The 14185-nt window shown below is 41.1% G+C and overlaps 1 pseudogene; it reads right to left on the minus strand.

The window, feature by feature from the left end:
• Positions 1 to 89: 89 nt before the first annotated feature.
• Positions 90 to 3872, minus strand: LOC116196680 (annotated as a pseudogene).
• Between the last annotated feature and the right edge of the window lie 10313 nt (positions 3873 to 14185).

Raw genomic sequence — 14185 nt, forward strand, 5'->3', positions numbered from 1 at the left:
GTTGCAAATAATGGCGGAAAGGGTTGAGATGGGTGGTACGTGCGTTGATAACATTATTACTCGCGCCAAGAGATTTTGATTTCTTTTCCTTCAGTTGTAATCTGCTTCCATTACTTAATGTAATCAAACATTTAATCTTGTGACGAAATTAAGGATCGGCTGAGCCTGCTACCAGATGACATTATCATTCACAACATCCTGTCCCTCTTGCCAATGAAAGAAGCAGCGAGAACCAGCATCCTGGCACGTAGATGGAGGTTCCTCTGGTTGCGCAGTCCAGACTTGGATTTCGACGCCTCTGAAAAGCTTGCAGGCATTCATCGTATGATCGAAACAGAAAACTTGCGCAAAGGTGGCAAAGCAGCCTCCGATTATGTCGAATGGGTGAATCGTGTCGTCAATGCTTGCAGTAGGTGTTTGGGTACTTTGCGTCACTTCAGTATTCGCTTTTGCTTGGACAAGAGCTTCTCGCACGAAATCGACTCTTGGCTTATGTTCTCCCCTAGGGAAGGGAGTGGAGGTGCTTGAGCTCAACTGCTGTCTACCCTACCTGGACAAGGATCCCCGCTACACATTTCCCTCCATTCAACCCGGTCTCTTTCCGAAACTTAGATAACTTAAATCCCTCTCCTTGAGGGAGGTGGCCATAACTAATGATTCTCTAGAGCATCTCTTGCTGGGATGCGAGTTCCTTGAGAGACTCAACCTTTGCAAATTGAAGTCTTTAACCAAGATCAATGTCACCGGTTCCGTGTCGAGACTGAAATGCATTAGCATATTCCTATGCAGATTTGTGAAATCGATCATGGTATCAGCTCCTACCCCTGACCTTGTGTCATTCACAAACCCACATTCGGTAGCTGCCGTGCATGTGGAGCATGCGCCTCGGCTTGTTGATCTATTCATTGGTCCAATTGGGAGATATTTCGATCTTCTTTCCCACCCACTCTTTTGCTACATCGCTCAGCTCCGGACCCTTCACCTGGACACATATCGTTGGTACCTGGACAGATATGGTTGGAACGAGGTTAGTCCCAATTACAATTTGTAAGTTCTATTTGTCTATATATATATAGATGCTCCCCTCCTGCCACTTCGCATCCCATTTTGCAGGCAGAACATTGGTTGCCTCATCTTCCGGACCTAAGTGGACTGAAGCATTTGAAGTTGAGGTTATATGGTTTTCATAATTGATATATTCTAAGGCAGCACCTCCGTGATTTGTGTTCCCTAATAAAGGCAGCCCGATGCATGCAACAGTTGACGCTGGAGTTGGTGAGTAGTTGAACCTTTTCCTTACCTTTATTCGACCGGTCAATGGAGCTAAAGGCCCCCCGGTTATGATGTACATATGGCCACATATAAATTAGCTGAGCCAGTGATTGATCTATATGGTGTATATAATTTCCTCTCATTAAGTCCTTCCACTTGTTTCTACTTTTAACTCAATAAGGATATATAATGAAAAGTAAAATCTTCCTTTTTACTTGGAAATAGATATTTCCACTCGATGCAAAGCTAAAGATTGAGGAGGAGTTTACTAACTTGGATTTTCAGTTTCTACGGGCGATAGAGATTGTCGGGTTTCACGGGCGGAAGGTGGAGCGTAAGCTCACTGTGCACATTATCAAGTGTGCTGCATCACTTGAGAAGCTTATCATTGACTGTCGAGATATACTTTTACGGGGAGACACATACAGCGAGTATGGTTTTTCACAGAGAAAAGCCAAGTACGCTTATTCAGAGAGAAAAATCGAAGAGTGGAGAAGATGTGCCTTAAAGCTCAAGCAGACGTTGCCATCCGAAGTGGAGTTGGTTGTTATCTAATTACAAGACAAATGTTAGATGGTTATATATAGTTTGCACATTTCAATATGACATGGATCAGCTCCTGATTAAAGGGACGAGAAATGAGGACAAGCAATGGGGTAGAGGATTTGCATCCCATAGTATATAATTTTAGTAAATTTGAAGTCATTGGATGAGGAAAAAATATTAATGACAAATTTGTCAATTCACGCACTTCTAACCATCCACTCTCCACCTTTCACTCCTCCCCGTCCTCTTTTCTCTGTTTTTCTCTCTTCCTCCCCTAAATTAACGACCGTAATTTTTTAAATATTTAATTACCAAAATATTTCCATAATTTGTACACGTTTTAATAATTTTTTATTATGCTGTTCTAAGTTTGGTGTTGAGACCCTTTTTTTCTTTTAACAACTTTGGCATTGGTACTTTCAACTGCCAATTTTTGTCCTACTTAGCACAATATAACTAACACCATTCTTCCTGACTACGCAGCACCCTCTCTTTTCTTCCTGGCGCAGCTTTCTAAAATATGTTGTGGATTATACGCGGAATCAAATAAAAATCAAAGTTATGTACTATTCAGCATGCATGACCTTAAACTGAAGACTACAAGGCAAAGATAAGTGACATGCAAACTTCAAGGTTCAAACCGCTCTGCAAACCAAACTTGAAAGTAGAAAAGATAGTTTGCAGTTAAAACAATATATCCCAAATTAGCCAGCACCTTATGTCAAGTTCCATAACAAGCAAAAGCGACTTGTTACCTGTCCTGATAATCGCGTAGCGCTCTTCTATTTGGCTTCCACCAATCAATTTTCCCACCTACAGTCCCAGGAATCAGTAAGACTGATTTCTTAATATTTGACTTTTACAGTAGAAGAGTGGACCAACCTTGGGTGCAAGGACATCCATAGCTGCCGTAGTTTTCCCGTCATCATTAAGCCTCATATAGAACGCTTTAATTCCTTTAGGGTTATTGTATACGATAACGGGCTTTTGAAATATCACCTCGGTCAAGTGTCTGTAGTTGGACAATAATATCTTTAGTACCTATCAAGAGAGCAAACACTGTTCTAATCAAGAAGCGTACCTTTCATGTTCAGATGCTAGATCCATTCCGCCATTCCACCTTATTCTCAAACTCTTTACCACCCTTTACAGCCTCCTCTAGCACGGTGACTGCTTCTGTATATGAAACCCGCTCAAAGGGAGTTTAACCAACCATTCTTAGTCGATTGATGCAGCCTTTGTCATAGTTCTTGGCCAAGAATTCCATGTCATCAAGACAGTTGTCAAGCAACCAGTTGCACAGGAATTTCATGTACGCCTCCGTGCAGTTCATATGGTCCTTCAAAAACATTAGGAATGTAATAAATAAATTTTCCCATACTCATGCCTGACAAATATCGAGCACACGCTCCAACTACAATAAAAACTAATGCGACCATCAGCTGGCAGTATCTCTATGATTAAGTAGCTTATAAAAGCCCGGACTTTTTACCTTCAGCTCAGCAAAAGCTATTTCAGGCTCCACCATCCAGAACTCTGCCAAATGCCTCGATGTCTTCGAGTTCTCGGCATGGAAAGTTGGCCCAAAAGTATACACGCTACTGACAGCACCAGCAAAAAGTCTCCACTTGCAATTGCCCTGAGACAGTCAAGAAGGCTTGCCAGTTGAAAAAATCTTTGGAATAATCAAATCTTCCCATCTTTCACTAGGAGGACACTGGGTTTAAGTTTTGATCTCTCTTCGAGTCTCGAGTGAACTTCTTTGGCCTTGTGCAACTCAACCACAGCTGCATCAATCTTTCATTTGCCTGCTTTAGCAGCTTTCAGCTGAGAAACCTCTGCTCCCTTCTCGTCAATGGCAAGTTTAGCAGCTTCGATGTCGGCTTCAGTTGAAAAGCTTAGCAGCTTTTCAGCTTTTCACCGGCACCCTCGCAGTCACTCGTTGTAATGATCAGAGTGTGAATGTATTGGAAACCATGCTTCTGAAAGAACGTGTGGGTTGTACAGGCCAATGCATTGCAAATCCTAAAAAGCCTAGGCTGCAACGCAGGGTTTCACTACCTTAATGCAAAACATTACTCAGCCTGTCAAAGCAAGAAAAGAGTATAAAAAGCAGGGTGCTTCAGTTGTTGCCTCGAGTTCTACCCGGTCAAATTTTAAACATCCTCACATGGAACTTTAGAGGATTTAACAGGCCTCTAAAGCATCAGGAGGTGAAGAAACTGGTGCTTAAACACAAGATGGACGTAGTGTGTATCCTGGAAACCAGAGTTCAAGAATCTAAGGCTCAGGAAGATGGTTAGTAATAAGCTCCAAGGTTGGGATTTCCTGCACAACTATGTCCACTCTCTACTTGGAAGGATTTGGTTGATACACAAAAAATATATTGCTATTTCTGTTATTGAAAGGCATAAGCAATGCTTGCATTGTGAAGTGAATCTGGGAAATACCACAGTGAGACTCTATGCTTCTTTTATATAAGCAGCTAATCTTCCTGTTGACAGAATCTCTCTTTGGAACTCCATTGCAAATTTCAAAGTAATGGTGGGGTCTGCTCCTTGGCTTTTAGCTGGTGATTTCAATATTGTTGCTGACCCATCTGAAGCTAGTAACTCTGATGACACAGACAGCAGTCTCTCCGGTATGTCTGATTTTCTGAAGCTGCTTATTGATGCTGAGCTTACGGATCACCCTTGGATAGGTAGTTTCTTTACCTGGTTTAATAAAAGAACAGAGGGATATATTGCCAGAAAGCTAGACAGGGTGTTAATCAATGCTAGGTGACTTGCTCAATTTCCTGCCTCTAGTGTTGAGTTTCTTCCTCCGTTGAAATCTGATCAACCCTAGCCTTACTACTATTACACTCGATGTAAAGCAGAATAATAGGACCTTTTGATTTTATTTTATTTTTTAAAATTTTTGGAGTGAGCACCCAAATTTTAATCGTATGGTTGAGAAAGCCTGGGGGATTACTGTTAAGGGAACTCCAAATGGAGTTCGTTCTATACAGTAAATTGAAGTCACTGAAGAAAGCATTAAAGGAGTTTAATGAGGAATGCTATTCTGATATATCTGGGAGGGTACAGCAGACTGGAGAGCAGCTTGCTAGCTTACAGATGCAACTTTTGCAAGCAGGAGCTGATCAGACCTTAGACTTGCTGAGGAATCTTTCTACAAGCAAAAATCTCGGGTAAATCGGCTGGCTCTAGGTGATCATCACACCAGTTTTTCTCCATAAGATGACAAAAGCCAAGGCTGCTGGGATGACTATCAGGATGCTGGTTAATAAGGATGGTGTTAGGCTTGAAAGTCACGAAGCCACTGCTACTGAGTTTGTTCACTTTTATTTTTTTCTCTCTCTTTTTTACTCCATGTAGTTTCAAGTCACAGTGTTTACTCTATTTAATCCCACAGCCGCAGGATTATTCCTTAGGAGGACCGTACAAGGTCTCGTCGTGAAGGAAGTGGCATTCTCTACCGTAAGGGCACGTTCCCTTGTCCGCCTTCCAGTGTCGGCAGGGGACTGTCTTGTAGTTTGTGGGCCTGATCATATCCACCTCGCCATGGGCAAAGCCACGTTTATCTCTGCACGGGCAGCTTCCCTTCCCCTCCCAGTGCCAACAGTATTTGACCTCATATGGCAGAGCTTGCTGGGCAATTTACTGTGGCATAGCAGGTGAAGCACCCTGACCTCCAGGTCCCCGAGGCTGTCCTGCAGTGGGAGCATGCATCCGAGGCTGTGGCTCGCAAAAACTAGACTGGGCAAGCTGAAACATTGCAACACGTACAATCATAATTTGCAAGAGGATGATCCTTCAAGCATGACCATGTATTGGCATCTTACTGTGTATGATGAAGCCGCTCCAAGGGCATCTAAATCAGCATAGGAGGTACATGACAGGGCTGATTGGACCATGGAGAAAATGGCTGCACTGATTGGGGAAAATAAGGTGGCAGATCTTGTGCCTCAGGCATCCCGACGTTATAGGAGGGCATGCCTCGTCGAAATTTCTCGAGGAATGCCGAAAAAAATTATTGTCCTTGATGGTTCAGAACCACCGGGCGATACTAGTGCGGAAAGATTTCAAACATTATTAATCATCTACTCAACAAAATATTTTCTACTTATATGTAATTAAGCTGAAATAAAGGAAGGATGATTTATGCATATGTCTATAGGCTTATCCAACAAACAAAGATTAGAAATCACGGGATCACCTCTTAATTCGATCGGTAACCCAGCAGGTGCTAAAACACAGGAATATACCTGTTCAGCTTTGAGTTTTGTAGCAGAGATGGCAGTGTGTTGCTTTGCCCTGATCTCGTCCAATAAATTCCGCAAATGATTGTACCAGTCTTCGCCTTCAGGAAACAACCTATACTCCTTGAACTCATAGCCGGAAGACAACAATCAGTGCATCACCGCTCGAATGGAATGAGAACTGGAAATGAAGTGCTGCTGATTACCATGTCTACTGATCCTACTGAACTCTGCTTTTCAGAAATCGAGTTTGATTGATAGCTATCAGCAACTCAAACGATACTCAAATCAAACAATTGAAGAACGCAGACCTAAATTCCACTCAGTGGTGGTGGAGCTGCTGCTCGGCTTTGTGGCTTCATTCTCCATGGAAGCACCAGACAAAAAACTGAATCCATCTATTGAATTTATATTGGGCTTACACGGAATAGGTCAATTTCCACTTAAAAACTCAAATTGATAGGTGATGGTACCAAATCTTATATAAACTTATGAATTTTGATACATCTTTTCTATGTTAGATTAATATCCTCAATACCCGCCCTCACGAGCAACGTGTAGTCTATTTTTGCCTACACATTGTCACGTGCTCTTAAACATCCGCCCTCAACAATTGATCTCAAACCGGGCTCTTCTTTCGTGCTCAAGTTGTGATAGGGGACTAACACGAGGCGCACTTTGGCTGCACTCGACATACTGAGCCTAACGTGACGTGGGTGCGCGTACGCGCGTAGGCACGCATGCGTTACCTAGGCTTTGATACCATATTGAATTTCCATTGGGCTTATACGGGCTTGGACCTATTTCCACTTAGAAGTTCAAGCTGATAAGTGGTAGTTTCCAAATCTTATATAAACCAATGGATCTTGATACATCTTTTCTATGTGGGATTAATATCCTCAACACCATCATTAAACAATGATAATCAGTGTTGGACAATTGTTCATCTCATCTGTGTGCACCCGAATTTTAATATCGTCGGGACACGCGCGCGCGCGCCTATGCAATGCGGTTTGGGAGTATCCACCTTTTCGGGAACGCGCGACGGACGCACGTGAGAATGAGTCGCCGCTACCTATTTACGACCCGAAAGTCGAGGGCCGGTGAGTTACCTGGATCTAGGGGTATGAGATACACCTTATATGCTAAGGCAATGGTTTGTACGGAACCGGAAATTCCGAATTCAAAGGTTCTATTACGTGTGGGCCTATATCCCACACGCCCTTTCAGTACTCTAACTTACTATGCTTGCCATTTTATTTATTTACCGCATGATTTAGGGTTGCACTTGACTTGCCCGTTTTGACACCGTAAATTCGAAGAAACTCTCCGACCGTCCACTCTCCGACCGGGGTTCTTACATGAATAAATGTACAATATAAAACCTTCACATTGTTCTCTCAAATAAATAAAAATACAAATTACAATGACTAAATCCCGATCGGTTCGCATTCGATCATTATTCCACTCGTGCTTACCGTGTGGTTAGGCCCCGTGATTGACGGTTATGGGCGTTGGACCCCATGTGAATCGTATCCTAAAGGATCGAGTTTGACCCGCATAACAAACAAGTGCAAAAATGTAACAAATAAGCATAAATAAACAAATAATGGGGTTTTGTTATTGCCGAATTTACGTGAGTTAACCAATTATTAACCGGGGTATCTTGGCATGCAAATCCTAACCTAAAGCAAACAAGCACCGTGATGGAGAATGCATGTAGCATTCGGCGTCATTTTTGTGGACCCGATAAAAACAATATCTGTAATCGAGTCTCGAGTATGTGGCTTGTTTTTAGATTGTTATGTATCGCGATAGTGCGGCTTTTACAGAGTAAGAGTGTTTTTACCTAGAACCTGAAACCTAACCCTATTTGCCCATGTTTGATTAAGCCGAGTTTGAGGTTTTTTTTTTTTGTATTTTAACCCGTTCTAAACACAAACTTAAGGAAATGGTAGCACGAGACACCGTTAGGGTGTCGACGGGTCAAGAACCGGTAGTCACGCCCTTAAACCGAAAAATATGTGTGTGCATGAAAAATCAAAATTACGTGGCACGTATCTCGGTGCTTTTGAAATTGTGAATTTTGAAAAGGGCATGGCTAACAGTTCTTGAACTGTCGACGCGATTACAAATTATTAATCGGTTTGTGCAATTCATTTAAAGGAGTCAAGTGATTTAATTTAGCCAAATTTAACGCCCGATTATTCCGTATGTAGAATTTTAGGTTAATTATAAATTTGTCGAATGCTTTAATTTATGGATTTCGAGCCGTCGGAATGGCCATTGGTGGACCGCTCGATAAAACTCTAATTTCCTACCATCTTGAAATTAAATGATTGATTTCGGGCCGAGTTTACATGATCAAATCGATTCGTGTGAGGTTTCGATTAAAGCGATGAGAACACGTCTAGGCACGGATCAAGAACGCATGATCACATCAAACATGATAAACATACATATTTTACATAGTCGATGCCGCCATGATCACGGGAAACGCACACAAGCATACACAAACATAGTGTTAACGGAATCGATAAAACGGCACTGACTCATGGAAACGGGAAAACATAAAGAGGACATGTATTGTCATGTTATATACGCATAATAAACGAGACAAGAACACATTAAAAGTGAACATGCGTATTGTTGGTCAGGGACCCAAGTAGAAAATGTTGAAAATCTTTTAAAAATGTCCAAGGACCGAATTGAACAATTTCAAGAAAAATTGGGACTAATTTGGAAATTCGGTCAAAATTTCCGAGGACTGATTTGAGACGGCTTGAAAAGTTCCCTGGACTAATTTGGAACGTCTGAAAAATTCCGTGGCTGAACAGAGAGTGTTAAAAATGGCCTAGGACTCGATTGAAACGAATTTTAAAGTTCGGGACTGATCTGAAAAAAGTGGAAAATGTCCCAGGGACTAAACTTAAACAGATTGAAAAGCTCCTTGGACTGATTTGAATGACCTGAAAATTCTGTGGCTGAACTGAGAGTGTTAAATATGGCCTAGGACTCGATTGAGACGAATTTTAAAGTTCGGGACTGATCTGAAAAAGTGGAAAATAGCACAGGGACTGAAGTGAAACAAATTAAAAAGTTTTCTGGAATGATTAAAAATTCTGAAAAATTTAGGGACTGTGCAGAAAATGCTTAAAATGCCCTGGGATCTGTTTGAAATGGATTCGAAAGTTTGGAGATGATTCGAAAGAAGTGAGAAATGTGGTCAGGATTGAACTGAAACAAACCAGAAAGTTTACAATAAAACGGGTTCGACATAATCTCGTTCATCCACACGACCCATAAACACTCATTTCAGGTCATCATCATCTAAACAAGCATGATATATACATAGATGAGGTCATATACATGCCACTAAGTCGAGAACTTACCTTTCCCGAACGGGTGCTAAGGCGACCGCTTGAGCACCGAGAGGAAACACAGACATGCACAAACGTCTAGGAAGAGTTGGGCTGTCCTCGAGGAGGTCAAGAGTGGAGAATAACTGCAAAGAAAATCAATGAAATTAGAGAACCAGAAATAAAGCAAAACCCGAGGAGGATCGTGAGCGAGCTACGGATTTCTTTGGATTTTTTAGGAGAGAGTCATAGGGTGAGGGAGGCATGAGCTGAGAGTGAGAGAGAAGCTGAGGGAGAGAGGTTGCTGGAGAATGGAGCTGGGGGAGTTTTCGAAAGAAATGGAAAAAAAAATTGTGTGAGAACCCGAGTTGGCTAGGGTTTTTCAGGGTAAATGAGGTGAGAAATCGTCCGAATGAGTTGTGGGAATGAGGTAGAAGTTGAGAGGATTTAGCTGAGGGAGAGAGATTGTTGGAGAATGGAGCTGAAGGAAAAATATTCGGCTACTAAGCTGAGGTTTTTTGGGTTTTTTTTCATTTCGTATTTTTTCGAAGAAGGAAGAAGGAAAAGAGAGGGAAGAGAGTGTGGCGGCTAGGGTTGGTGTGGGAGAGTGAGGTGACGAGCTGGAGGTGAGGGAGCGTGAGCTGGAGATTTTTTTTAGAGGGAACCCTAGGGTTTTTCGGACGTGGGGAGCATTAGGGTCCTTCTTCGATTTTTTTTTCCTTTTTTCCGTTCCTCTCTGCTGAGTCGGGGAGAAAAGGAAGAAGAAAGAGAAGAAGGAAGAGAGGAGGGAATAAGACAAAAAAAATGGGGAGGGGGCAATGGTCATGAGTTGACCATTGCCCCTGACTTTGACTTTTCTCTTTTTTTAAAAAAAAAAACAACGGTCTGTCAGAGCCGTCTGATCGGCTCTGACCAGCCCTGCCCCTTCGTCCTTCTTCGTCCTTTTTTTTTTTAGAAATTCGAAAATTCAAATTTAACGCGCGTGGAGATTAAAATTCTCGTCTTTGCAATTAGATGTCCAAAAAATGATCCGGGACCGGCATTGCGTTCAGAAAAATTCATGAATCAACGTTATGTAATAAAATATTTTCTGGCCTTAATTTTAGTCCTGAATTTTGAAAATTGACATTGACGCACGTGAAATTCAAGAACTATCCGTTGAGTATTTTTTGAAAAAAAAATGGCAAATTGGCGTTAAATTGAGAAAATGTCATATTTCCAAAAGTCGTGAGTGCTCGAGCAATTAACCAGAAATACTTCCCTCATACGAAAGACAAAATGACGATTTTGCCCCTCTGGAGCCGGTGGACCGAAATTGGGTGCTAACATCATCCAACATCGCAACTAATGTTATGCTCCAACCGACCTCGACTTGGTGAAATGGAACAAATTCTCTCGATAGAGCTATCAGAAATGACGAAATGGGACAGAAATTCAACTAAATCCATAACCGACAAGCAAAATTCAGACAAATGATCTGACACCGAGATCAAGCAAACTCAACCGATCCTACTGAACTCTGCTTTTCAGAAATCGAGCTCGATTGATAGCTATCAGCAACTCAAACTATAATCAGCTGGATCAATTGAAGAACGCGGATAGAAATTCAATTGAATCTAGCACCAACAAACCGCAATTACTTCAGAATTCAGAGAAGTCAGAGCAAGACATGTCTGTGTCGAAGAAATGTGGGAGAGAAGGTGGTGTCGGAGGAGGGAGGTCGGACAGAAAAGGGTTTTATGGGGGCGGGGGTTTTTGAGGGGGAGAATTTTCCCCAAAATGAAAGAGTAAATAGACAATTTGGTCCCTGATTTTCGTAGGTTCGTCAATTACATTCCTTCATTATTTTTTGTATCAATTTGGTCCTTATGTTTGTCGATTTGCATTAATTTGATCCCCTACTTTTCCAGTGTACATCAAATAGATCCTTTTTACATCAATTACATCCTCCATTGAATGAAATATCAATTACATCCTCAGCTTAAGGAAGTTACATCAATTACATCCTTCACTAAATAAGTTGGGTCCTTTATGACGCAGTGTACATCAAGCATGTCATTTGTGGTACATCAATTAGGTCATTCCATCAAAATTTGTATGATAGTGTTAACTAAGGAGTACGTTACATCGTTTATATCTTTACTTTCTTTTTTTTTTTTCCTTTTTATAACATAAAATTTTTAAAAAATAGTGGGGCCGGTGGGCGTTCCTCCGCCAGCGACCTAGCCCTGCGGGGGAGGTCACCGGAGGGTCCAATACTCAACGGCTAGGTCGTTAGCGGGGGAGACCCCACTGAAACTCTCCTTACTGTTTCCTTTCTTTTTTCCTCTATTTCAAAAAATAAAGTGAATAAGGGTGAGCTTTGGTAGGGGTTCGCTTCATTTAAATAATAATAAAAAAAGACGACGAAACGACGTCATTTTGAGTGATGGACTCAATACAACGTCATTTCAACATTTTCTAAAACGACAAAATGACGTCATTTTGGGTCAATACCTCAAAATGACGCCGTTTTGTCTTCTTTCTAAAGCCCCCATTTTTCATTTTTTTCTATTATAAAGGAATAAAAGAAAATTAAAAAAGAAAAAGAAATGATCTAAAAGATGTAACATGCTCCACAGTTAGCGTCATATTTAACACCATAATGACGGATGACCTAATTGATGTATCAAAAGAAGTTCTTCATGCATTTTGTATAAAAAAGGACACAATTGATGTAGAGATAACTTAATTGATGTAATTTCTTTTGGTGGAGGATGTAAGTAATTGATGTACAATGACCAAATTGATACAAACACAAGGACCAGATTGATGCAAAAAACAAAATAGGGACCCGTTTGACGTAATTTGTGAAAATCAAGGACCAAATTGCCTATTTACTCAGTTGGATCGATTGAAGAACACAGACATAAATTCAACTAAATCTAGCACCGACAAACCGCAATCACTTCGGAAGTTGGAGAAGTTAGAGCGAGAAAACAAAGAAATGACCTAAAGGATATAACATGCTCCACAATTAACATCATACTTAACATCATGATGACGGAAGAACCTAATTGATGTACCAAAAGAAGCTCTTTATGCATTTTGTGTAAAAAATGACACAATTGATGTAGCGATAACTTAATTGATGGAATTTCTTTTGGCAGAGAATGTAAGTGATGTAATTTCCTTCAATGGAGGATGTAATTGATGTACAAGGACCAAATCGATACAAACTCAATGACCAAATTGATGCAAAAAATAAATCAAGGAACCGTTTGACGTAACTTGCGAAAATCAATGACCAAATTGCTTATTACTCAGCTGGATTGATCGAAGAACACAAACAGAAATTCAACTGAATATAGCACCGACAAACCGTAATCACTTCGGAAATCGGAGAAGTCAGAGCGAGAAATGTGGTGTTGGAGAAATGTGGGAGAGGAGGTGGTGTCAGAGGAGGGAAGTCAGACAAAAAAAGTGTTTTATAGAGGCGCGGGTTTTTAAGGGGGGGGGGGATTTTCCCCAAAATGAAATGATCAAACTGCCTCGGTTTGTTAGGCTTGTCCATGGATAGGTAGAAGGCAGTGTTGGTATTTTGTCCATGTAGATGGAAGAGTTAATCCACGTATGAATCGATCTACCAAATCATCATTCCTTACCTTCCACATCAGCGAAATTGACAGGGCTAATGATAATTTGGTAGATGTGTTAACGGAGTGAAACATTTTGCATTTTCGGGTAAAATTTTGAAAATTGATAGATATAAGAAAAGAGTAAATATGCAATTTAGTCCCTACCTTTGCGAGGTTGCATCAAATTGGTCCCTGACTAATTTTTCACGTCAATACAGTCCTTGACTTTTGAAATTTACATCAATTTGGTCCTTGTTATATCATTTTGGTCCCTCAGTTAGCATAATTGCATCGATGATGTCCTCAAGGATCAGAGTTACATCGAATTGGTCCCAAGTTACATCAATTAAGTCTCTATACCTTGGAGTCATGTCTCTAGGCAAACGGCGTGAAACTACCATTAACTATCATGGATCTAACTGATGTAGGATTAAGACTTTATAAAGATATATTTTAATTAAAACTAATTAATACTTTACTTATTAAAAAAAATTAATTAAAACTATTTTAAAATAAATAAAAATGAAAAGAAGAATGACTGCTCCTCTTTCTCCTCTGGTTCGCTTGAGCTCCGGCTAACCAAAGGGTCCTCTTTAGGATTTGGGCAAATGGGAGCCCGAGAGCCTCGATCTAGGCAAGTAGGGGGCTCGTGAGCCACGGGCACATCAAACTAGGGGCTATCTACCCCAGGTTACCTACGTCAAACCCGGATCTGGGTTCATGAGACAAACCCAGGCAGGGGGCTCGCGAGCCCCATGCTCATCGAACCAGGGGTCGAAAAGAGAGAAAACTCCAACTCGAGCATTCTCTCTCTTCAAACCTGGGGCTCCCAACCCCTAGTTAGATGAGTCTGGGCTCCCAAGCCCCCTGCCTACCCATATCGGGGCTCCCAAGCCCTAGGCGTGCCGAAGAAGACCTTCTAGTTAGCCAGAGCTTTGGTGGAAAAAAGAAAAATAAATAAAGATTTATTTGATGTAACGTTAGACCAAAATGATAAAATAATGATCCCTCATTTATCGCAATCAGCATTTATAGTTGATGCAATGTCGTCGATGATTTTAATGATGTGATGAAGAATTAAATTGATGTACCCAAGGGACCTACATAATGTAATTTTCTTAAGTAATGGA

This window comes from Punica granatum, chromosome 2, assembly GCF_007655135.1.
Source record: "Punica granatum isolate Tunisia-2019 chromosome 2, ASM765513v2, whole genome shotgun sequence".
NCBI classification, from domain to species: domain Eukaryota; kingdom Viridiplantae; phylum Streptophyta; class Magnoliopsida; order Myrtales; family Lythraceae; genus Punica; species Punica granatum.